The sequence below is a fragment of the Ambystoma mexicanum genome, chromosome 8 (genome assembly GCF_040938575.1).
Source record: "Ambystoma mexicanum isolate Mex_15411 chromosome 8, UKY_AmexF1_1, whole genome shotgun sequence".
Classification (NCBI taxonomy): domain Eukaryota; kingdom Metazoa; phylum Chordata; class Amphibia; order Caudata; family Ambystomatidae; genus Ambystoma; species Ambystoma mexicanum.
This window is the reverse complement of record NC_090929.1, coordinates 131,378,182-131,403,826: the sequence shown is the minus strand read 5'-3', so window position 1 is coordinate 131,403,826 and position 25,645 is coordinate 131,378,182. Positions and strand designations below refer to the sequence as shown.

The 25,645-nt window shown below is 45.7% G+C and overlaps 1 protein-coding gene across 1 annotated transcript in view; it reads left to right on the top strand.

Annotated features, from left to right (window-relative positions):
- The first annotated feature begins 371 nt into the window (after positions 1–371).
- The window catches only part of LOC138471700 (uncharacterized), a 64,346-nt gene continuing 39,072 nt past the window's right edge, over positions 372–25,645 (top strand). Inside the window, exon 1 of the mRNA XM_069609465.1 lies at positions 372–563. The gene's annotated coding sequence lies outside the window, so the exon portion shown is untranslated. The remainder of the gene's footprint in view (positions 564–25,645) is intronic.

Below are 25,645 nucleotides of genomic sequence, written 5' to 3'. Positions count from 1 at the left end.
TAGCCACGCAGGTGTTAATAGGAATTGGGGGAGCAACGGTAGTAGGGTTTCAAGTCCCAGCCTCTTTCAATTTAGGAGTTGCCCCATATTCTTCTTAAAAGTACAATTCCAAAAAATCAACTACCCCCACCCCCAAATCTATCTGAACCAGCTTCTGTATAGGCCTTGTATATGCATGTGTTGGCAGCTATAGTCATAACATCCTTTGCTAGGTATTGCCACTACATGCTCTTGTACCCACTTCTCCTAGCTGCCCGGTGTTTACCTTTTAAATGAACTCCAGTGACCGAATGACTTCGCTGTACACGACTGACTTTCTGGCACGGTGATTATCTCGGACTGTACCAACTCCTACCACCAGGGGAGGGGCGGAGAACACAAGATTGTCACCAAACAGGATTGACTGGATTTGCTGCCGCATTTCTTTTAACTGCCGTTCCACCCCAGAGTCTGAGGCAGAGGGCTTCATATACTGGACGTCAGTGCGACGGAGCACATTGCACGAAGGCGCCGGCGTCAGTCTTTGCAGCGCTACAGCCATCGGGCCCGAGTAATCGGCACAGGTGAGAATAATTACGTAGAGGTGCCGCGTTATTCACTTGCTGAATATTGGCTCCCGGTGGAATGACTCCTCAGGTGTGGACTTGTTAGGGTGAGCGAAAGCGTGTAGGTGTTCCCACAACTCGGGACTTTCTCCTAACACGTTATTGGTTTCTGTGCATGCATGTGTTGAATAAAGTTAAGCACGACTACAACTCCCAGAATGCATTTGTCAGTTCAAGGCTAACACTTAGGTGGCATGGAGTATTGTTGGTGCACTAGAAGTGGAATATAATTATAGCAATCCCGCACGTTTTGGGTGGCATCTGGAGGGTGGTGGCTGATTTGAGACCTGTTGCTGTGCGGAGTTTAGTGGAAACGTGTTGTGAGACGTGAAGGTAAAGGGTTAGAAGTAAACGGGGGGATCCTGTGATCCGTGGCCTGGCAGCAGGGGAGGAAAGGCATAATGTATGAGGCATGGCGGGGTAAGGGCGTGCGGTGGGGACTGAGCCTGGACGATGAATGAACTGAAGAGTGTAGAGAGGGGGGGCAAATATCCACTGGGAAATGGAGGACCCGGGTGAAAAGTCGAAGAGGGGCCGCAAATCTGTCCTGAATTCCGGGACAGTGAATGGAGAGGCAGGGAGCAAGTGGTGAGTGGGCAGTGAGGGGGGGGAGAGATGCGGACATGAAAGTCTCGCCTCTGCGCTATCGGCTTCCGTCGGGTGGAATGCACTCAAGATGGGTGTGCAGTGCATGGTCCATTTGTGCCCAGAATCACACAATCACACATGGGGGCAGCGGCAGTGCAGAGAGTGGGTGTCGTGCAGCCGTGACATCTTTTCACCTACACTGAAATGTTTTTCACCTTTTTGGATTTTAAGTATGGCTTTCTGGAGTAGGTTGATTTGCCCAAGATCGCACAGGCTTGCATGGGCGGGCATGGATTGTGTGCTGAGTAGAACGCCTATGGGTCGTCAGATTCCACAAGTATGTTTGGATGCTACTAATTGCTTGGCTGTCTGATAATGTGCAGATATATTAAACTGCACGCTACGCTTGACCACTCTTGTTTTTCCCTGGGAGGGCGGCGAGGGTTGACGGGGAAGCACTTTGTATTGGGCTGAGTGTGTGAAGCAACTTTCTTTTGTCACTATGTGTATGTTTCGGTTTGTGGATGTAGTGCTTGGTGTGCAACTTGATTCGCATTGGTGCCAGGTTGACCCATGTCATGTGACACCTTAAGTGCCTACTGGCATCAGTGCTTTAAGTGGGCGAGGACGCGGAATGGGGGGCAAGGGGCTACAAAGTGTCTGATGGAACTCTAGAACCTTTACAAGAAGTGGCGTCTATGTAACCAACATATTGGAGGGTGGGGAGGGGGGAGGTTAGTTTGGGCAGTTAGGTGGCGCTTGTGACACCTATAAGCTGACCATTGCATTAGAGTACAGATAGGCAGAAATGGCATATGAGGAGAGACACCCCGCTTGTAAGTGAATTTTGCCCACCCATTGACTGCCTATGGCCTTGCTAATCCTTATGATATTCCCACCATGCACAAAACGCACCCCCCGCCACCCCGCCCCCCAGAACCGTATCAGCGAGCTTTAATCAAGCCCGAAATGAGTATAAAGTCCTTTTGCTGACAGTAATTACTTTGTGGTACTTTACCACAAAGTAATTACCTTGAATTTCCATCAAATTATTTAGGGGAGGTAAGGGGTAAAAAGGAGGTGTGTAGGGGTTTGGACTAGGGACAGTAACGAGGTGGCAGAGAGGTATGGGGGAACCCCCCAAATTGGAAAAGAAAATGTTGATGAAAAAATTCGAAGTAATCACTTCATTCCTGTCGGCGAAAGAACATGGGACCAAACTTTGCACTTGTAGTGTCTGTTAGTGTTTTTTTTTATTTATTTTAATTTTTTACAGCTGCTTCTGAGAGTTCATTAATTGGAATTGTACACCCGCTACTGGTGTAATAAGCACTATGCGTATCCTTCACAGAAGTCCTGTTAAAAAAGCATTGGCAAAGCCAACAGTTTTGGCTTATGTATAAGTATGAGGCATTTGTCGGACACTGCTATTGGATGCCCAGGTACTCTAATCATTTTCTCGCCTGCTACTATGAATGCCAGTTAAAATCACTGACTTTGTCTGGGAAGTGCCTTTCCCATGCCTACACAAACGGCCAAACTGTTGGCATTGGCAATGCTTGTTTAAAATAATGTGTTGAAATCGTTCAGTTCTCAGCAAAAATGTTAGAATAATTGGGAGATAATGTAGAAATTACACTCTGTCGGGGACACATGAAACACTCCCAAGAGGTGCCGGGTCTCAAACAGCACGAGGGAGCAACTTGTGACGGGTGTTAATGCTGTCTGTCCCCAAATAAAAATCGGAGGCCTCTCTCCACGATACATGCCAGCATTGCCCCATTTCCAGGCAAGCAATCCATGAACCAGGCCTGTCATCCTTTCGTGCTTTTTGTGTCCAAAGTAAGTAACGAGGCTAGTTTTCACACTTCATGCCAGGCCTTGTAAAATCCATTTCTATGCTGCTAATGCCCAAAAATGCGTCTGTTTCAATATATCCTAGTGTTATAGGTGCCAAAATCAAATCCTGCAGTCTGTTTTAATATACGCCCACGCCGACCCTGCATTATGTCCCTTGCAGTGCCCACAAATTGAACCTTTTGGCATTAGTCTACCCGTGAAGTTTGAAGTGGTGTCCAGCTGTTGCTACTTTATGGTCCATGTCCATCTGCATTTTACAATAATCCCATGTGAGATTAAGTGACACTACATGTGGCGTGTCATTGAGATGTCAGTGAGCAGTGTAAGGGTGCAACGTATGAAACTGACACACAGGCATCATGGTGGTTGGCATAAACCTGTATATAATATAAAAGAGGAAACCTAACTCTAATAGCCGTTTCCGTGCCTCAACTAAAACACTAAGGATTTGGTCAGGATGTCCATGAAAATCGGAGTCCACCGTCCTGTCTCAAAACCCTACTTCTGTCCCTCACACTTGTAACTAAACTGAAGAGGTAGTGGATCTTCTTGATCCAGAAGAATGGCTCCCTTCTTCTGGACAACGCCTCCCAGTTCCACTTGATAGGTAGGATCTTTACCTGAGGGAATGACTCCCTTCCCCAGGTCTCGATCCCTTTTCAAGGCACCAAACAAAAGTTGAAATGCAAAAGAGTAGTAAAGTTCTTGTTCTCAGTGTTTTCACAATTGCCATGGGAATGACTCCCTTCACCTGGCAGGTCCAGGTCAAGTATGGTCGGCTTTCTTTAGCTTTGATCTTCTCTTCATTCTTTCTGATAAAACTGTGATGAGGAAGATGTCGCCCACCTTTCCCTTGGTTTCTCTAAATTCTGGTAGGGTCTCTCAGCTGACCCATCCTGGCTCTTTCTTCTCCCACCAGTCCCAGCCTGAGGTTGGTAGCTCTCTGTGGCCCCTCCATATTTGACACAACTCGCTTGGGTCCCCAAAGCCTTTCCAGCAACCAGTGTACCTTTTGTGCATGGTGCGCGAGGGATCCGGTTTCTCCTGGGCGTCTGCAAACAGCCACTGGATACTTGTGGTATCTGTGGACTTTGGCTGTGAGGTGGCGGCTCCGAAGCCTCTGACTTCTTCCCGGTCACGCAGTTCTCTTTCCTCATACCTCCCAGGCTTTAGGGATGCTTGGAGCTTCCGTCCGCCACCGGCCTGTCCCTCCTTCTTGGACTGGCTTCGGACCTCTCGGCTCCATCTCCTGCATTCCGGCCTGCTTCCTCTTCTTTCCCAGTACCTCGTTCACTCTCGCTGCTCCTCCAGGGAGGGCTAGACAAGTTGGTAAGTCTCTCTTTGGTTTTTATTGGAAAAGTCCACAAAAAGCTAGCCTTCTCCATTATGATCTCGTTGGTGATTGTCATTGTTCTGCGCCTCTGCATCGTCCCAGTCTTTCTCCATGGTGGTCTATGAGAGTAGTCTCTATTCTCACTCATCTTAGTATTGATGAGTGGGGTAAACTGACAACATACATGGGGGTAGATGAAAAGGAACTGGAGTCTAATGGAGGATTATCAGGGTTTGGATGAGGGTCAAAATACAGCATTCTCCCACTGTGTCTTCCCTGAATCGCAGAAGGGAAATCCCTCCCATGAGATCCTCCTTCTGAGTACCACCCTCAGGGGGACTGTCGGGTAGCAGCCTCACTTCTCTGGCCTCATGAGAAGGGTTGACACTGCAGGATTCGTCACAGCAGTCAGAAGGGAGGTCCAAGGAAACTGATTAGAAACTGTGGGTCCTGAATTTGTGCTAGGCATTGTGCCACATGAAATAGTGACCAACTGTGATGTTTCCAAAGTGAAAACCTTGTCTATAGTTATTGGGTGGATTTTTGGAAGACATGCTAACAATAACCACCTGATAATATCATTCTGTATCCATCCTAATGGACAACACGTCTCTTCGCACAACACGGCACCGAAACACCCTTTTCACAAGAGGAACAGACACCACCTGAAGACCTGCTTCTACACTAAACTTCCCTATACACCACACTAGCGACAGACCAAAACCTGTACCTGCACTCCTTAAACCCCACTCGCAGAGACACCACAGAACAATTTACAATAGCAACCTGGAGAATACATTAAACGCTGCTCCAGAAAACTCACAAAATATCTGAAACTTCCACTCCCCAGAAAGTCCTATCTTTTCAGACCTGCAAATGTCAATATTGCAACAAAGCAAACGTGCCCTGCTACTCCAAGTTCTACTTTGGCGCCCTACGCCTCTTGCAGATCATGAAGCTCAAAGAAACCGTAAAAACAGCAGAAGGTTTGTGATGCAAGACTAAGTAACATAAGAGGACATATAAAAGAGTTGGACTCGTTCCCTGGTTGGGCAGGCCTCTCCGGCTCAAGCAACCTCGGCGATTGGCAGCAACAGGGGAGGAAAAGGAGGTTGGTTCTGCAGCAGTCAGTCTGCTATACTAGAGTCTCTGGTGCACTGACTGGTGAGTCTCTATGTCTGCCTGTTAGGGTGCAGAAGAAGAACTATGACGCACACGTGGCATGTTGGGGCTATAGACTGTTACTAGTAAGTAAAGCAAGAGAAAACTTGTCTTTCCCTATTCCTAAGAGGGGGTTCCCTGTCTCAACTAAAGATCTACGGTTGAAAGGGGCCCCTTGGGGTCCCTAATGTCTATGGAAACAAGGCGAGTCACCACACACGATAGATACGCCAGACACAAGGTTGTATTCCCAAAGCTAGGGTTCATTGCAAAGCAAAGGTCTCAGTTGGCCAACTCGGTCTCACGCCCCGCAACATGTATCTCTAGACCTCGAGGGACGCAAGAGAGTGAATTACGTACATCAGTTACATATCTACAAAATGCATATCAAACAATCAGCTATGACATGTTTAACACCCCCCTTTATTGGGTTTCTTTGAACTTGGTGTGATGATGGACATTTTCGACAACTATGACACCTTCAAACATCTATTCTAGTAACAATTTGCAATTTGTGAGTGCAGAGGCATCTTTCAGTTGTTGAACAGAACACAGCGCTTCTGTTCTTGGAAGCGAGCTACATACGGGGGGGGGAGAGTTGCATTCCAGACCTTGCTATCTATGAGGTGCTATTCGTGTCCTGGGAGCCGACGCGCTCTAACGGGGCTCAGAAAAGGGGGGCCATAAGAAAAGCATAATTCAAGCCTTTAGCTGCATTATTCTAACATATTCTACCATATAACAAGACTGGCTGGCAGCTGCAAAATTATTAAATGCCCTGCAGCTCTGCTTCAAGGCTACATTCGGGAGGGAGCCGGGCATTCTTACTGGCGCTGCCTACGTTGTGTTTCAACTAACTCTTGTTATCCTCGCGGCCTTGTCCTTTCACGTGCAGACAACAATGTTTTACAGTTGAGCAGTGTAAGCGGAAAATGTACTGTGAAGCAATAAGAACAGAAGGCAATGAGCAATGGTTAGAAAACAAAATGGCAATTCTTGTTACATCAAAATGGCCGTTCATTGGCAAACTTGAAAACCTATATTCTGTCATATCGTGCATGAGATGGTTGGCCCACGGCCCCCGAAATACGTTTGCGGTCACACAGTTTTCTAGACTGGCATACAGCCAAAGGAGGGTTTGTCAAACGTCTCATCTATTTATTGAAACCTCCTCTAGTGATGATGAGTCTGAAGTACTTATGTCTGAATTTGTCATGCTATCGTAAACATCATCGTCTTCATCAATATCTATTGCCATCAACTCTTTTACTGTTTTCATCTCATTTGTGTCTTGGGCAGCTCGACCATGAGGTTGTTTTTTTCTTTGTCATCATATGCGTACATCCCTCAGTTACCTCAGCGCAAACTATTGGTAGGCAATGTATGCAACAACAGCACGTTAGGAATATTCCAAATGCCACTACTAATATCGAAATCAACTTCCATCCCCAAGAACTTAGTATTCCCCAAAACCAAGACCCTATTACCCAGCCTCCTTCTTCAGTAGGGAGTTCGGAGCTTAGGACATGCATTTTCTTTATCGCTTCAAAGATCGTAGGGAAATAGTCATCGACATAAACACAACACGCTGATCCCACTATTTTGCAAATTCCCTCACGATCAACCAGGATTACATCGAGAGCCATTCTATTTTGCAGCGTCATTAACCTGATTCCTCTTTCTTCCAACATCATGTTAAATAGTATATCTGTCGTCGTGTTTATAGTATTTTTTAGTATTCTGGACAGCTGCCTTATATTATAGGAGTTCGCTATCTGCCCTAAGCCTGGAATTAATGATTTTGCTACATTAGTTGCTATAAAAACACCCTCGTCAGTCCTTTTGACTCTAGTTCTGGATAGTCTGGCCATGTCTGCTGTTTCTAAGAGGAATACTCCTGGGAACAGTAGACCTAGGTAACATGTACCTCCCCAGTTTCTGGGCAACCAAGGATATGCTTTCTCTCCACATATAAAATAAACTGGATCTCTCACATATACTGGTTCTATTTCCCATTTCAATACCACTGTATTCATGCACCCAGTATATGTTCCGACTGAAAAAGAGCCTTTCTTTTTTAGACAAAAAGGGACAGTTCGTGGGATATAATTTACCGTGTAAGATGGGGGGATTGCATCTTTGTCCCCTTCTGTTCTTACACGAAACGTCATTACAGATGTTTTTTCTGGTGGGGACAATCTCTCGTCTATTTTGTCGTGTTATCTTTCGCATACTTTTCCTCGTTGGCTCTGGGGCCATTACTTGTGCTTTATGGAATATGGAACAACCCACAGGTTTCATTATTACTTCCTCAAACTCATTCATGTTGGTTCTGTCTAATTGACCCGTACTACTCTCATTCCATTTCCCATAGAACATTGCACCTAAGATGCACTACATGCAGATCTTAATGGTAATGGCTGTACATACCACCCTATTCTTTTCCCAGAATGCTGTGGTAAATGGGCACATACCCAGCAATTTGTTTTCTTCAGAATTGCATGCGTCATGTTCATGATTAATAACGTGTTATTCCCGAAACCTTCCCTGTGTCTTTCGTCCATTGGGGGCAGGGTATAAGTAATCACCTCAACCGGGCTTTCAGTAGTGGATATATTAACTATTGGTAAAAACATTTCTAATGGGTGTATCGATTCCACACACCACAATATTGAGGCTGTCGTTATTGGTGCTACCATGCTCATAAAGCACATAATTATTGTCAGTGCCAGCATAAAATTCACTTTACCATGCGTTCAAAAGATTTAAGGCTACAGGTGTTTGGCAGTAAACCCACTTGGTAGCAGTCTGTACCACCCAGATTTATCTGGTAGCTGTGGCTGAGCAGTCAGACTTCCCTCAAGAAGAGTTAGGCAGTATACAGGGCATACATAATAGGTACAGAGGCACAGTAGTTCAAGCAAACACTGACCAGAGCTAGGTGTAAAAGTATATAATTATTTATTTAAAAGGCACACTCATAAATTACACTAGCACAGAAAAGGTAAGTAAGTCAAAACACAGTCACTATTACTTATATGTACATCCCTAGTTATTTGTTGGACAAGTCTAGGTTAACACCACTTATTTCCAAACCGAGGTGAGCGCTTAACGTTAGATGGCACTCCAACAAGTTAGTTAAAAAGGGAGGGAAAAGGCAGAAATAATGAAAACAGCAAGGCAAAACACTTTTCAGAGGTTCACAGTAAGTTTAGCAAGGCAGTCTATTGAGGAGCAAGGAAGTTCGGTTGCCAGGCCCACTCTAGGGAAAGCCAGGCGAAAAGATGCCCAAGATCACACAATGTCACAAGTCTTTACAGGTGAGTCGAAAAGGGTTTTCTCAGTTAAGAAAAGTTTAGTTAGGGTGTCCCAGGCATACCCAGGGTCGAGAGCCGAGGGTTAAATCTACCCCGTACAATCGGTGGCAAGGGAAGCCGGGCGGAACACGGTACCTTTTAAAATGGAAAGGATCCTCCAGCGGTGGCAGTTGTTCCTGGTAGTGGGTGCAAGTCGCGGCGTCGTCCAGAGGAGAAGATCTCGTCGTGGAGGAAAGCTGGAGGTCGTTGCACTACCAGGGAAGAAACCAGCCGTGGAGTTTTTCCGGTTAAAAGGATGTTACCTCTCTTTCGCGGTTGAGGTAAAAAGTGGTATCCCGGTCGCTGGGGTGCTTGGCACAGGCAAGGCGGCCACGAGATGCTTCAGGGCGGCGAAAAGGAGGCAGTAACTGGTTGTCCCCACCAGTCAAGGGAAGAAGACTCTCCGGCGGGAGATCTTCTCTGTCGTCGGAAAAAGTGGTGAGACGGTTACGCAGGGCTCCACCGGTAGTGTCGTCTTGGCAGGTCGGCTCGGCTTCTCCCTCTTCGGCTTCTTAGGTCCTGTGGCGACTTCTGAAGAACCAGTCCCAAAAACCCTGCTTTTATGCAGCAAACCCCCATTCATACAGCCTAGCTGTCACTCAAACATGCTAAGTGGTGAGTGGGGTGGCTCACCACCTGGGCCAATCACACCAGAGTGCGACATGAGTTGGCAAGGCAACTCAGTCCAGGGTGCCTAAACCCCCTCCCACACCCCCCTGTGGTACCCAGACAGAATGGCACCACTTTGGAGGGCTTCTGTGCAGAAGCCCGCCAAAAGTGGAACAAAGGCTCGACTCGGGTCCAGGGTTACTGAAATGAACCTAGACGCCATTTTGGCGGCGAGTTCTGGCAAAAAATCCCAACCGGTGAATTTATATTAAATAAATAAGCCGGCGGTATCTTTAACATTGCACCAAAAAGTGGTGCATTAAAATCAATGGGAAATCCCATTGGGAAATATTCCGGTGGAATATTTCCGTGGTATCCACTGCCACCAGCCAGAAACTCGGCGCGGGGGGACGGGACAGTACCCCCACGAAAACGGACCCAGGTTACCAGTACTTCCACAGTATGATGGTTTGTACTGGTTAAGACTAGTAAAGTCAATGGTGACTTTACAGACCCAGGGAGACAGTAGTCAGTCCCAGGGTGTGGAGTCTATGTTTGGGGGTCTCTATGACACCCCTGTGTTACTGCACTGAGGGTGCTGTGTAACACACATTCAAAAAAACCAATGATAGCCTATGGGAAAAAAATACCCCATAGCCCATAAGCACATAGTAAGTCACAGAAACACTCTCAAGTCATGTCCAAGAGTGAGGGTAAAAGAGTCTCACTCTTGGCAGGAGAAAAAAATAAACCCCAAAAATCCAGCAAAGCTGCTGGGGGACTCACTAGGTTAGGAAATTCAGCCTAAACGGAGAATTCTCCCTAACAACAGTAGACCTAGGTAACATGTACCTGCCCAGTTTCTGGGCAACCAAGGATATGCTTTCTCTCCACATATAAAATAAACTGGATCTCTCACACATACTGGTTCTATTTCCCATTTCAATACCACTGTATTCATTCACCCAGTATATGTTCCGACTGAAAAAGAGCCTTTCTTTTTTAGACAAAAAGGGACAGTTCGTGGGATATAATTTACCGTGTAAGATGAGGGGATTGCATCTTTGTCCCCTTCTGTTCTTACACGAAACGTCATTATAGATGTTTTTTCTGGTGGGGACAATCTATCTCGTCTATTTTGTCATGTTATCTTTCGCGTACTTTTCCTCGTGGCCTCTGGGGCCATTACTTGTGCTTTATGGAATATGGAACAACCCACAGGTTTCATTATTACTTCCTCAAACTCATTGATGTTGGTTCTGTCTAATTGACCCGTACTACTCTCATTCCATTTCCCATAGAACATTGCACCTAAGATGCACTACATGCAGATCTTGATGGTAATGGCTGTACATATCACCCTATTCCTTTCCCAGCATGCTGTGGTAAATGGGCACATACCCAGCAATTTGTTTTCTTCAGAATTGCATGTGTCATGTTCATGATTAATAACGTGTTATTCCCGAAACCTTCCCTGTGTCTTTCGTCCATTGGGGGCAGGGTATAAGTAATCACCTCAACCGGGCTTTCAGTAGTGGATATATTAACTATTGGTAAAAACATTTCTAATGGGTGTATCGATTCCACATACCACAATATTGAGGCTGTCGTTATTGGTGCTACCATGCTCATAAAGCACATAATTATTGTCAGTGCCAGCATACAATTCACTTTACCATGCGTTTTTCTTAAGCTTATAGTCTCTATAATTGACTCATTCTCAGCAGCGGTGCAGGAGGAGGCTTAAGCTGGTCCCGACATGTTTCTCATCGTCCTTCTTCTTCCTTTTTACAGTTCGTCGTGGGTATCTCTCTTCGTCGCGCTTGTTCTGATGTCAATAAGTTCAACGGAATTATCACAGTTCAGTTCTGCCAGTCCTTTATAGCCTGGAATTGCTTATTTATTTTTGGGCAAGATCACTTGTCCTTTCTCATACTGGTCAGAGGACTCTTGATCAGTTATCTTTTGCCTTAGTACCTTGTGCGCCCAGCTTGTCCGCTCTGATTCCTGACACATGTACTTTTTGTGATCGCACCGAGGAGCCGCGAGTCTTGAATTGTCCGACTTGCACAATTCTCACGCTTCTCTCCTCTACACCCTCTGGTTCCTTCTCCATCCATGAGCTGAACCAGAGGTTGATTTAAACACCAAAGAACTGTGGATCACTTTGTCTTTCGAGGCCGCAAGTTGCATCGCCTCACTCCTGGTATCGTGTGATCCGTGAACAGTGCCGGTGTACTTCCAGATTCAGGCTCAAAGTCAGCCTGTGGCGCTACTGCAGGTGCTGGTGTGCGCTGCGCCGATTGATTGATTGATTGATTTGTTTATTTATAGAGTGCTTTACACCAAGGCACTGTACAATGGAACAACTCATACAGTGAACAACAATAAACATTGGGAGCAAAATTACTTAATGAATCATTCATCAACAAAACAGTGCAAAAAGCAATTAACTGAGGGGAGGGGAAGTGGAGAGGGAGTAGGATTGGTGAGGGGGAACAGAGAAGGATAGAACGAGTTAAGAATCGAAGTGAGGGAGAATGAAATGGGAGTGGGGAGAGAGGAGTTAGAAGAGGGGGGAGGAAGAGAGAACAGGGGGGCCTTCAAGGAGGAGAGTGGAGGAGAAGGGATTTAAGGGAAGTGCGAAATGAGGGAAGGGTCGTGGAAGAGCGGATTGAGAGGGGGAGTAAGTTCCAGTGAAGAGGAGCAAGGAGTTGGAAGGAGCGGAACCGGGAGGAAGCACAGGGGGAAGGAGGTACAGTGAGGAGGAAAGGGTCAGCAGAACGAAGTGAGCGAGAGGGGGAGTAAAAGGTGAGAAGGGAGGAGAGATAGGGAGGAGCAAGACCATGTAGGGATTTGAAAACAAGGCAGAGAAAGCAGAATTTTAACTGTAAGTGGAAAGGTAGCCAGCGAAGGTGAGAGAGTGAGGAGGCGATGGAGTCACGGGAGGTAAGGAGACAAAGAGTATGAACAGCGAGTGGTAAATCGATTTTAAGGGGGGGGCAAGCTGGGATGCAGGAAGTCCAAAGAATAAGGGGGAGCAGTAGAATAGTCGGGAAAAGAAGAGATAAGGAGTTTGGTCGCAAGGAATATGAGGGAGGGACGGATTTTGCGAATGTTGTAGAGGTGGTAACGGCAGGAGCGAGAGGTAAGTGAAATGTGTTGTGAAAAGGTGAGAGAGGAGTCGGAGAGAAAGAGAGAAAGAGTTGAGTATCATCAGCATAGAAGTGATGGGAGATATCAAAGGAGGAGATAACAGGGGCGATGAGTGAGGTGTAAAGAGAAGAGGAAAGGACCAAGTACAGAGCCTTGCGGAACACTGTATATGAGAGGGAAGGAAGAAGAGGTCTTGTCCCCCCATGAGACGGTAAAGGAACGAGAAGAGAGGTAGGAAGATAGCCATTTATGAACAGGGCCTTTGAATCCGAAGGAGGAGAGAGTGTGTAGGAGGAGTGGGTGATCGACGGTGTCAAAAGCTGCAGAGAGATCAAGGAGAATAAGGATGGAAGATTGCTTGGCATGCCGAGCAGAGAGGAGAGAATTGAGAATAGAAGTGAGAGCGGTTTCAGTGGAGTGTTTGGGTCTGAAGCCAGATTGGAAGGGAGGAAGGAGAGAGGAGGAAGAGACGAAAGAAGAGAGTTGAGAGTAAGCGAGACGCTCAAGGAGTTTAGAAAGGAAAGGTAGAAGGGAGATAGGTCTGTAGTTAGAGGTGAGGAGTGGATCAGCAGAGGGTTTCTTTAGGATAGGAATAATCGTTGCATGTTTGAAGGCTGAGGGAAAGGTAGAAGAGGAGAGGCAGGAGTTGAAGAAAGTGGTAAGGTATGGGATAAGAAGAGGGTAGATTTTGGGGATGAGAATGGATGCAATGATGCAGATTCGGTCTTTGGCGTGCTGGTGGGTGCCAAAGGGGTACACGGTTTGTTTCTGCTGGTATTTGCAAGGCAGATTTCGCGTCGGCCAACAGTGATGTCGATTCTGCTGGGCAACGTTGAGGCACTCTTTGCCCTTCCCCCTCTTTGGCAATCGTCTCAGGCTTTGTTTCGAGTTCCACTTCTCGTTTTGGCAGATTTGGTGGCTGCTTACTGGCAACAGTTTCTTCCATTTCTGGGACCGCTGCCTCTTTCCGGTCATCTGGGTCAGGCAAGTCTTTCAGTGAAGTTGGAATCTTTTTTGGCATGGATCCACGACTTCCTCCCATCCACCCGTATCGCCGTCTGCGTTGCCAAGAGTACTTGATGGGGCCCGCGCCACCTGGGTGCTAACAATGACTTTCTTTCAAAATTCTTTAGCAGCACCCAGTCTCCTGGCTCCAGCGCGTGCACCGGACTGGTGTATCTCACTGGTAATGCCTCCTGCACCTGCTGATGAATCAAACGCTATTTCTGCATTAAAAGGCCACAATAAGTACTAAGCACAGGATGCTCTACCTCACGAAGTCGTTTTGGCTGTGGTGCACACCATACATTTGCCGGCCTCCCCATTACGATCTTGTACGGGGAGAGCCCAGTTTTAGCCTGTACAGACGTACGCATGAATAATAGTGCTATTGGTAATATATCCACCCAACTCAACTTGTTTCCCGCACATATTTTACTAATTTTTGATTTGAGAATCACGTTGTGCCTCTCCACAAGACCGTCTGAACTCGGATGCCTTGAACTATGGAATCTCTTATCAATCTGAAGACCCGCACATATCTGTAACACCACTGCGCCCACAAAATGTGGTCCATTATCGGACCATAGCACACGGGGCAAGCCAAATCTGGAAAAGCATTCCTTAAGCATTACTTTTGCCGTGCTCATTGCTGTGCAGTCCTTCAAGGGATATGCCTCCACCCACTTACTGAATGCACAGATCACCACTAAGATGTACTTTAAGTTTTGGCATCCCTCCATCTCTATGAAATCAAAAAGCATCACCTCAAATGGCATAGAGGGTGGGCCAAAACTGCCTATTGGAGTCACTGTTCCCTTTCCTACATTGTGTTGTAAACACGTGATACAGTTCTGCACCAACCTCTCTGCATTCTTCTTTATGTTTACATTCTGCCATACTGTGGATAGGTGCTGTATTATCTTTTTCGCACAGATGTGGGTAGGGCTGTGGGCCATTGTGACCATTGCAGTCACATAGGAATTTGGCAACATCCAGTTTCTAGTTCCCTTGTCCACCCAACAACCTTCCAGATCTAACTCAGCAGAGCCCTCTGCCCACCCTTGTATTTCATCGGCCGTAGCTTCGGCCTGCATTTCTTGTGACAGTGGCAACTCCATTTTCTATCATACAGGGTACTTCCTCAGTCTGATCCGTCATCATTTTGGTATTTAAATCAGTGGCAGTTTGTTTGGCAATTCTGTCTGCATACGCGTTTCCCTCTCCTACTTTGCATGTTACCTTTTTATGTGCCTCGCATTTCACTATTGCTAGGTGCTTTGGAAGCGTGAGTGCAGACAGTAATCGTACAATCAAAGGCCCATGTTGAATTCTGGCACCATGTGTTGTCAAGAAACCTCTCTCAGCCCAGAGTCGAAGTTATGAACCACCCCAAAAGCATACTGGCTATCAGTGTGTGTGTGTGTGTATATATATATATATCACCCAGGTCCCGGAAGGATAGCTCAGCGGCAGCGTGCGCGTCTTGGAAGCAAGACGACATGAAGCAACAGGTTCGATCCCCGGGTCCGCGCATAGAAACCTCTGGGGTGTTTAAGCGCGTTATAAATAAGTAACTAAGACAAAAAAAACAAAACACAATTACGCAACTAAGAAAAACAAACTATTCCTGTAACAGCGCCTCGATGCCTGCGGGCTGTGTGAGCACTTTATAAATATAAATAAATAAAATATATATTCACATTCAAATTTTCAGAAATCTCGCAGGCTCTGGTTAATCCTATTATCTCTGCGGCTTGTGCCGAATTGTAGGGGATTCTTTTGCTTTCTACAATGCTCTCTAGGGTAGTGATAGCATATGCGGCAGTTGTCATGCCATCTGGTAATTTAAAACGTGAGCCGTCACAAAATAACTCTCCATCTGGCTCTTTCTGTGGGGTATCACTTAAATCAACTCTCCCCTTGGTTTCTTCCTCAGTGACCATTAAGCAATCGTGGGGGGGTGATTCATCCTCCCCAATTTCTTTTATGGGTAGTGGCATTAATTCTGCAGAATTCAAAGCGCTACACCTCATAATTTGGATATGAGGCGCAAACAAGATAATCTCATATCTTGTCAATCTAGCAGAGGTGAGGTGTTGCATCTGTGTCCTATTTAATAGAACGTCCATGGCATGTGGCACCATCAGAATTAAAGTATGCCCCAATACCATCCCTTCCGTTTGTTTTACTGACGCAGCAGCCGCCGCGACAGATCGCAAACATCATGGTAGAGCGCGCGCTACAGGGTCCAGGGCAGAAGAAAAATAGCCGCATGGCCTATTTCTTCCACCTTGTTCCTGTGTCAAAACCGCCAATGCACATCCTTCACTTTCACAAACAGTCAAAAAACCTTCTCATAATTCGGCGTGCCCAAAACTGGAGCCGAGCATAATGCAGTTTTCAATTGATCAAATGCTTTCTGACATTCCTCATCCCACTGTAACGACATAACCCCATCTTTTTTAGTCAAATTCACTATCGGTTTCACAATTAACGCAAAATTACCAATCTATTGTCGGCAATATGAAGCCATGCCTATTATAGCTCTGACTCCTTTTTGTGTCTTTGGAATAGGCATACAAGAAATACTTTCTATGCGTTCTGGCGTTAGCCTTCTCCCTTCTTTCGAAAGTAGGTAACCCAAATAGGCCACCTCCTTTCGATTATATTGAAATTTCTTCAAACTAGCTTTATGGCCATGTGCCGCTAGGTGTGACAGTAGTAATACAGTGCTTTCTTTACAAATCTCATCTGTGTCTGCAGCTAACAATAGATTGTCTATGTATTGCAAGAGTACACAACCCACTGGTAATTCTATCATGTCTAGCTGCTCTTTTAATGCTCTACTGTAAATACTCTGACTTTCCGTGTAACCTTGCGGAATCCGTGTGAATGTAAATGATCGTCCTCCTAATGTGACGCGAACAAATATCTGCTGTCCTTGTCCACTGGAATGCTGAAGAACGCGTGTTTCAAATCCACTACACTAAAATATTCTCCTGAAACAGGTATCATTGTCAATATTGTAGTGACATCTGGCACTAAAGGAAATTGTGGATCTACTACCTTGTTTAATGTGCGCAAATCAATTATAAAACGGTATGGTACTTCATTGCCTCCTTTTTTATAAACTGGAAGAATCGGGCTGTTGCATATACTGCCTGTAATTACCTCAATTACCCCCAAGTTCACCAAATCTGTAACAATACTCTTCAATCCTTTCTCACCTTCAGTCGAAATTCTGTATTGGGGAATCCGCGGTAGGGTAACCCCTTCTTTCAAAATGATCTTTACTGGCTCTATTTTCAAGCATCCTACATCGTTGTCATGAATTGCCCATATACAGGTTGGCACTTTACTTAGTTCTCCTGGTAAAGTTTTCGGACATGAATTCTGACACAGGGGCATCGTGTGGCCAAATCGTTAGGAACACCCCGTCTGCCGTGCAATTTATAACGGAACCTAATTTATTCAACAAATTTCATTCCAACAGATTCTCCCCACAATTTACTGTTAAAAGGAAAGGACAATGTTCAGTAAATGGTCCTAAAGTAACTGGGACTGGTTTGGACACTGGGTTTATGACTGGTGTACCTGCAAACCCTACGGAAACATTCTTTTGCCCCGACAGTGGTATATCCGGAACCAAGTGGTGGTCTATTGAACACTTCTGCGCTCCTGTGTCTACAAGAAAGCGGTGCTCCTCATTCCCGACTCTCATTTCTACATAGGGTCCTCTCTGATTCACGGGAATAGACATTGGTTCCGACCCCTGTCTTGGGCTTTCCTATTGGGAAAATAACACATCGTCCGATGTGTAATCATTGCTGTTACTGTAATATGTGTTTGGCTGTGTATCGAAAACGTTCCCACTCTTTCCTCTATTTCCCCCTCTCTGGTTTCCATACTGTTGGTTTTGCTGACCCTGGCTCTGGTTAGGGGCATTTTGGTTTTGGCCTTGGTTTTGATTACCTCCGTTATTGTGGTGCTGCTGCATACTATTCCTATTTGGTCCATTCGCTCCTTGGTGTACTCTATGCTGTCTCCTCTGACCAGACCCATTTCTATTCTGCAGATGCAGACATTGCGCTCACCAATGTCCTTCCTCCTTACAATACGCACACTGATTTGGTCCCAATGTACCCCATCATATACGAATTACTCCTTCCTTGTGCATTCCCTCTCCCTCCATTGTGTCCTACTACTTGCTGCAATAGTACCTGTGTTTTCAATAGGCATTCTTTCAAGTCTGCCCCCATCTGTTTTAGCAACGATAATTTGCCCACCATCACCTTCTGCCCCGGTGATGGTAACGGCTGCCGTTTATTATGTGACCCCTTTTTTCCCTTCCGATGTCTTCCCGATATCCTTACTCCTGTACCCAGGTGTAGTAAACATTTCAGCATAATCATTATCCAATTCATCTTTAAGTTCAAAAAGTCCATATACATGTTCTCTCACTTCTTCATCCCTCTCCCTACAGCCTGCTAATGCATTCAAATCTAACAATCGCTGCGGTGGTAATTTCCCAATTAACTGTTTCCATTTCTCCACCAAATATTCACCCATGCATTCCAACACTACCTGTCTTTGGTTGCTTCTTCGGAAGTCATATATCGAAGCCAATGTTGTCGTCCCATCATTCCCGTCTATATACATCTCTGCCTGTTGCTGCAATTCCACCTTCCTTTCTTTGCTGTTCGCGCTGCGAGTTACCCTCGTGCATCCCCGTTGTTCAGTCCCGCCTCTTGCCCCTGTGGTTTCAACTTCAATCCCGGGAGGAATGGACGGTACCGAGTCTGTGTCTGAGGCGGGAGGTGCGGATGGGACAATGGGAACAGGGAGTGTCTGTTGTGGGCCTGGTTGGCTAATAGGAAGTGTTACGTGTGTGGTCTGTGGCTGTGGGAAGGCTTGAGCTACCGGAGGGAGAGCTTGGGCTACGGGCAGGGTTTGGGCAATAGCTCCTGACGTGTCTGGCCTCACTTCTGATCTTGGGCCTTGTTTTGTATGGGTCAATATGCTTTCTATCAATTCATCTGCTATATGAAATTCTCGTTGTGGATATATTTTTTCTATATTCAACTGTTCACGCCTACCTGCCCTTCTTAGACTCTCAGTCCACTCCTCCTCTTCTTTCTCTTCCGCTACTTCATCTTTCGCTCTACTTCTAAATCGGAGCATTGCTTCCCTTCTCCAGTCTTTAATAGTCTCAAATGCTGCAGGACGCGCTTTCTTTCTTATCAACACCCTTTCCAAGTTATCTATTCTCGCTATCTCAAAACTACCATTAATCGGCCACGGATGGTCTTGTTGCTTTCTGGTTTGCCTATGCCAAGTCTCACAGAATATTATCGCACTTACTCCATACTTCACATACATCTCATACGCCGGCATTCCCCCAGGTGGTACAATTTGGCCATCTTCCAAAGATTGTCTACCACAGCGGAAAAACCCTGCTAGGGTGGACAATACCCCAGGCATGTTTCAACCTTCCCCCCTGGTTAATCAACCTTACCTAGGGCGTTTGATTTTGCACCAATATCAGGATTACTTTGAATCGGGGAATGACTCACCTGATAAATCAAGTCGTCTGTATACTGACGCACCAAATGACGTTGTGTCTGCGTTTCTTGGCTTCTGCCTCATTTCGGGACCCTCGCCTCCTTGTTCTCTAGCCAGGCACGTCGATCAGGGATCAGATGTGTGCAGATCTGCAAAGGAGTCTCTCATCACTTCTACAAGGCGCCCGAACACCTCTTGATCCCGGCTTGATCGTCCCGTCCTCGCCGTTCTCCGCCTTACTCAATTACAACATTTATGCGTTGGAACAAGTGGGGGAGGGTCCCTATTCGGGCGCCATCTTGAAAGGCGCCCCTAGGGGTCCCTAACGTCTATGGAAACAAGGCGAGTCACCACACATGATAGATACGCCAGACACAAGGTTGTATTCCCAAAGCTAGGGTTTATTGCAAAGCAAAAGTCTCAGTTGGCCAACTCGGTCTCACGCCCCGCGACGTGTATCTCTAGACCTCGAGGGACGCAAGAGAGTGAATTACGTACATCAGTTAGATATATACAAAATGCATATCAAACAATCGGCTATGACATGTTTAACACACCCCTTTATTGGGTTTCTTTGAACTTGGTGTGATGATGGACATTTTCGACAACTATGACGCCTTCGAACATCTATTCTAGTAACAATTTGCAATTTGTGAGTGCGAAGGCATCTTTCAGTTGTTGAACAGAACACAGCGCTTCTGTTCTTGGAAGCGAGCTACATACGGGGGGAGAGTTGCATTCCAGACCTTGCTATCTATGAGGTGCTATTTGTGTCCTGGGAGCCAACACACTCTAATGGGGCTCAGCAAAGGGGGGGCCATAAGAAAAGCATAATTCAAGCCTTTAGCTGCATTATTCTAACATATTCTACCATATAACGAGACGTCTGGCAGCTGCGAAATGATTAAATGCCCTGCAGCTCTGCTTCAAGGTTACATTTCGGAGGGAGCCGGGCATTCTTCCTGGCGCTGCCTGCGTTGTTTCAACGAACTCCTGTTATCCTCGCGGCCTGGTTCTTTTACGTACAGACAACAATGTTTTACAGTCGAGCAGTGTAAGCGGAAAATGTACTGCGAAGCAATAAGAACAGAAAGCAATGAGCAATGGTTAGAAAACAAAATGGCAATTTCTTGTTACATCAAAATGGCCGTTCATTGGCAAACTCGAAAACCTATATTCTGTCATATCGTGCATGAGACGGTTGGCCCACGGCCACCAAAATACGTTTGCGGTCACACAGTGGAGGTATCCATTTTTCTAGACTACAGTGACTCTCGGGATCTCTGTAAAAGTAGAAGTGTCCTCCACCCTTTGTCAAGAAAGCCCTACTTCTGGCCCTTATACTATAAACAAAGGAATAAAGCAGTAGTGTTCGTATCCCAGGAGAATGCCTCCCTTCTCCTGGCATTTAGTATCAAATGACCTGGCGGAACGACTGCCTTCCCCGGGTAACAAAGTTCCAAATAACATTTGCTTCGTGGGCCAGGAGAATGACTCACTTTGCCTGGTAAATGTAAAATCATCTCTTACAATCGGGGCGAATGACTCATTTCCCTATGTCTTCTCATTATGTTTCACACTTATAACACCCAACTCTATTATGAGGGTCTGTGACCCTGGCATCTCTTCTTCTTTGGTTTGGCCCACTTGATCCACTTCTCTGTCAAGTACGGGCACAAGGAAGATGACTGGTATCGTTCTATAGGTTTGGGTCCTTGACCCTTGTTTCTCTCCCCTTCTCTTTATGTCACCTTGGCTGCCTCGCTTGTCAAATAGTGACACGAGGAAGATAGTCCTGCTCTTTATATTTGTACAGGGTTTTTGCCTGCTGCACCTTTCAACCCCTACTGATCCCTGCAACTCTCCCGTTACCTTCTGTGTTCCTGGGATATGTGGCCAGTTCTTTTGGGGTCTCTCCTACTTGTGTGATGCACATGCATCTCTGTGTCTAAGTGCCATCACTTTGCGGATCTCTTGCCCGGCTCTTGGAGCGACGGTATGGATGCTGCTTCTTGTGTTCACGTCACTGTCTGCCAGCCTCCTGGTACGGTCTGGCTTCCATCGGGTAAAGGAGTCCCATTGTCCTCTTGACTCCGGGAGTGGACTGCTCTCGGCTACCGCCTGGCATTCTTTGTGTCTCCTTCACGTTTCCCGGTCTCGTCTCTCGTCGTGGTTGGCTGTGTCTGCCCGACATGCAGTCCTTCTTTGATTTCTATGGCATACAAGGTACCATGCCTCTGCAGTCTATACCACTGCAATTCCTTCTTGGTATCGCTCTGCATTGATCCTGTGTTCCACCTCATCCAGTGCTTATGTTCTTCATCTCTGTACTTTCCAGGATCTTGAGGTAGTCTACTTTACAACAGTACGTATGTCTACTGTCTACAAAGTGGAAGGAGAAGCTAGAGTGTGTGGTGGTGTGATCTTTTCACCAGTGATATACCATAGATGGTCATCCTTCTCCCTGGGGTGAGGGGTGTCCTTACCCATGATATCCTCTCGCATTATACCACTCCATTACCACTCCATTTGGTACCCTCCTCACCTCCCTGGGCTCATGGGAAGTGAATCCCCTCCTAGGAGAAGTGACATCTAGTGATTTTTTATTTTTTTATTTTTTTATTTGCGTTTAATCAAAAATAGATTTTTACAAAAATGTGCTGATACGTAGATTCTCTCTAAAAATGTGCCCTCGTAGTCGACTATGGCCTTGGCAAATTTATTGCTTCCAGTATTATCTAGTGATTTGTCACACTGTCAAATATAGTGTTATGGGACTGAGGAAGGGCCAGCGCAAGAATGATCCAATTCTAGGTGACTGTCTCATGGGCCACAGACAGTGGAGCACAGGGCCACAGACAGTGGAGCACAAGGAATGTGTCCCTAAAATCATTAAATCTGTCCCATTGTAAGGGAGTTCTTCAGTGATATTGAATACTTTGCCCCAGATCACACCGGTTAAGCAGTAAAGCCAGGATTTTAACCCACACTGCAGTTTTGGCATTTGACAACCTACTTTCCAAGTGTTACTTTCGAAGTTCAAGGACAACAAAACGAATTACTGTCTCACACAAATCACATGATAAAGCATCCTGAAAATATGTAAATCCTTCTAGAAACGTTTTGAGCCAAAATAATACCATTCTGACTTTGCACATCCTGATGGGAATATTAAAGTCCCAGAAAGAAAAATAATAGAAGTATTTGTCCTATTTTTAAGCAAAAGTACCATTGTCACTTTAGGACACACACTAAAATACATTGTGTATTAAGGTCACCTTGGTATAGAGATTTGTCACAAACATCCAACTTGCTTTTCTGCATGATGTTCAGCTCAGTGGACTATCCACATTAAAGTATACCTTTTCTTTAAATATCAAGTTAGAGGACATCATGGCTATAATTAATCTTTACAAGGAGCTCTATTGCATTTCTCACTTTAGTTTTGTTGGAAGCAGACTGATCTGGTAAACAACTGTAGTGGGTGGAGGGTCTCTTATTTGGAAAGGCCCTATCACTTTGCCAACGGACAGAACATTCATGCCTTAGATAGGCCCTGCTAACTAAAAGAACGTTTTACATCAGTAATTGAGAGGCTTTTTTTCATCTTCATTTGCCTGAAGGTGAGTAGTTCCCTTCAACAAAGGCCCCAAATGGAATGGGGCGGCTTCAGCCATTAAGTTCAACTGATGCCCAGTAGCAGGCACTGCTAGAACCAAAGGTGTGAAAACTGTGTAGCGCTGGACAGCCAGGATGCATACTCCCAACCGCAGGGACCTTCTGACTAGGTAGCAACTGGGGGGGAAAACCCTGGAACACACGTGTCCTGGTGTTCTGCTCTGTGGGGCCCTGGGGTAGGGGTGTTCCTCCCCTCCGCGCCTACCCCAGAGGTTGATCAGCAACTGGATATGATTCAGTTTTTGTACCTCGGCCTAGATTACACAAACTTTTTACTGGGACAAGTGCACTTTTGCACAGTATTGGCACTAGGGCAGATTTTCATTAGGACAAACATATTTTTTCACCAGGGCACGGTTTCTGTTACTGCAGAATGGTATTCACACTAGAGCAAAGTTTGTCCCGGTGCAAACATGCATTGAAAGCACATGTTGCACAGTTCCGTTTTTTCCCTGAGTGCTAATTGTGTTCAAAATTACACTTGCACTGGTGCACAGTTTCTGTAATGTGGCCCCTGCAATGACAGGGAGCAACATCTGTTTTAGCAGGTTTATTAAATATAATTCATGTGAAGTCAAAAACGTCTAAAATAAAAAAAATATTCAAATCTAAAATCAAAACAAGTCCATGCACGCTCCCATCCCTCACTTCTTTGAAGGAATTTGAAATCCATGGTTCATATGCATTCATTGTATTAAATCATTCTTATGACCTCTCAAGATATGTTAAGAAATCAAACGATGTATCTCTATCCTTTCCCTTCTCGTTAGTGTTCTAAAACCACATCTACTGCTTTATTTTTTTATTATTACATAGTTAAATTAGTACGTTTTTAATACATTTCATCAATCATGATTGAATTCCAAAATCTAACTCCAAATGGCTAACGGATGATGTGATGCTAAACATGGCTGATGGTGACCCCTAACGGCAATCTTCGGGACTGCAGGGGTGGATCCCACTTAAAGCCCTGACGGGCATATTGCTTTTCGTTTCTATATGTAAAATAACATGTCTGGTCACATCGGAGGTAGCTGAGCAAAACTAAGAATCATGCTGTTACATGGCACGAATTGCTACCAGTCAAATACTGTTCACAGGCTGAAAATCGTACCCAGGGGCATCCGGATTATATGTAGGGTAGCAGTGCAGATGAATGAGCAATAACTGTGTCATTCTGCCACTGTATACCCTGTGCCCCCACACTCCCTGTGCCCCCACACTCCCTGTGCCCCACACTCCATGTAGCAAAGGGAAGGACTAGTTGGCAGCACAGACCAATGCACGTCTGTGTCTTGCTATCAAACCAGCAATACATCAGTTCGTTCTTGGGAGCAAGCCCAAAAAAGCATGCTCCAAAATGTAATTCTATCCAGAAACGATGACTACATAAAAACACGATTAAATACATTTCCATGGACTATATAACAATGCAGAAACAATTAACTGCATAACATGGAAGCACATGTGACATGCAACTGGGGCAAATCCCAACTGCATATAATGAGGGTAACTCCGATTAAGGTGCAGTTCTGCAATTCATCTTAACCATGGCTTCCAATCTAATCCAGCATAGGGCAGTGGTCATTAAACTGTGTGCCCCTCCCCCCCCCACCTCCCAGGGGCCCCAAAGGATGTCCATGGGGCTGCGAGGCTCTTCCTAAAGGGTATACGGTGACTGCTTTTAATAGAAAATATAAGCAGATATGCCATCTGGGAGGGCACAGCAACAATATTTTTACTGGGGAGTGAGCTATGTAACAAAATTTTAAAAAAATACCACAGTTTCCACGGTAAGTAAAGAGTGCTGGCCTTTGACTGACTTAATTGGATGTCACCTGGATGTGAGACTTGCCAAGGGAAGGGTGCCAATGTGAAGTATAAAATCTTCTTTTATTTTACCGTAAAAAGGTTCAATTGTATTCCATGTACTGCTCTGGCCAAAGATGCCCTTGATCAGAGTAAGTTGATGTCAAGCTTCCCTTTGGGGCATTATCGATTGTTTTGGTGCCTGCTCCCTACAGGACCCCTTAGCCGAGTAGATTGCTTCCTCTAGAAGGATTACCCCCTAGGTGTCCCAACTTCAAAGTTTTAAAGTTAATTTGATGTTTTTTGTGCATTTTTATAGTGCCTCGTGCCATCGGTTATGGTGTCGAAGCGCTTTGCATGTCAGAGAGGCAAAGGAGGAATATGATGGAACATGAGTTTCGGCCTTTAACCATAGGTCTTCTTCAGGGCATTCAAGTTGTACTTAATCTACCAATCTTCCACAGTTTCTCATTCAATTCCTTGACACAAGTGTCATATTCTTGTAACCCGATAGCTTCGCACCAGACTGCTTTTCACTTAAACAATAAATATGATACCATTGAAGGGGATCAGTTCCCAGCAACACAGGTCATCTGTCAAGCTTTGGGAAGTTTCCAGGCCATCGCGTGGCAACAGAATGCGACTGTACACTATGGAAGGCAACGCCGAAAGGGGTGTGTTTTAATCCAGGGCCAGAAGGGAACCTCCGTCTGATCGCAGCTTCTCATTAAAGGCACTGGGATTCATTCTAGAACTGACCAGCCTTGTTCCATTTGCACTGGGATATTGGGATTGCTTGTAGGCCGTATCAGTTATTGCCCCAAAGCATTCTGGTTTCTGTTCCCATAGCCCATTATTTCAACCCTATGCAGGGCGAGGTGCCTGAGCCGACAAACTTCAAGTGTAGGTGTGATGGCTCACCCGCC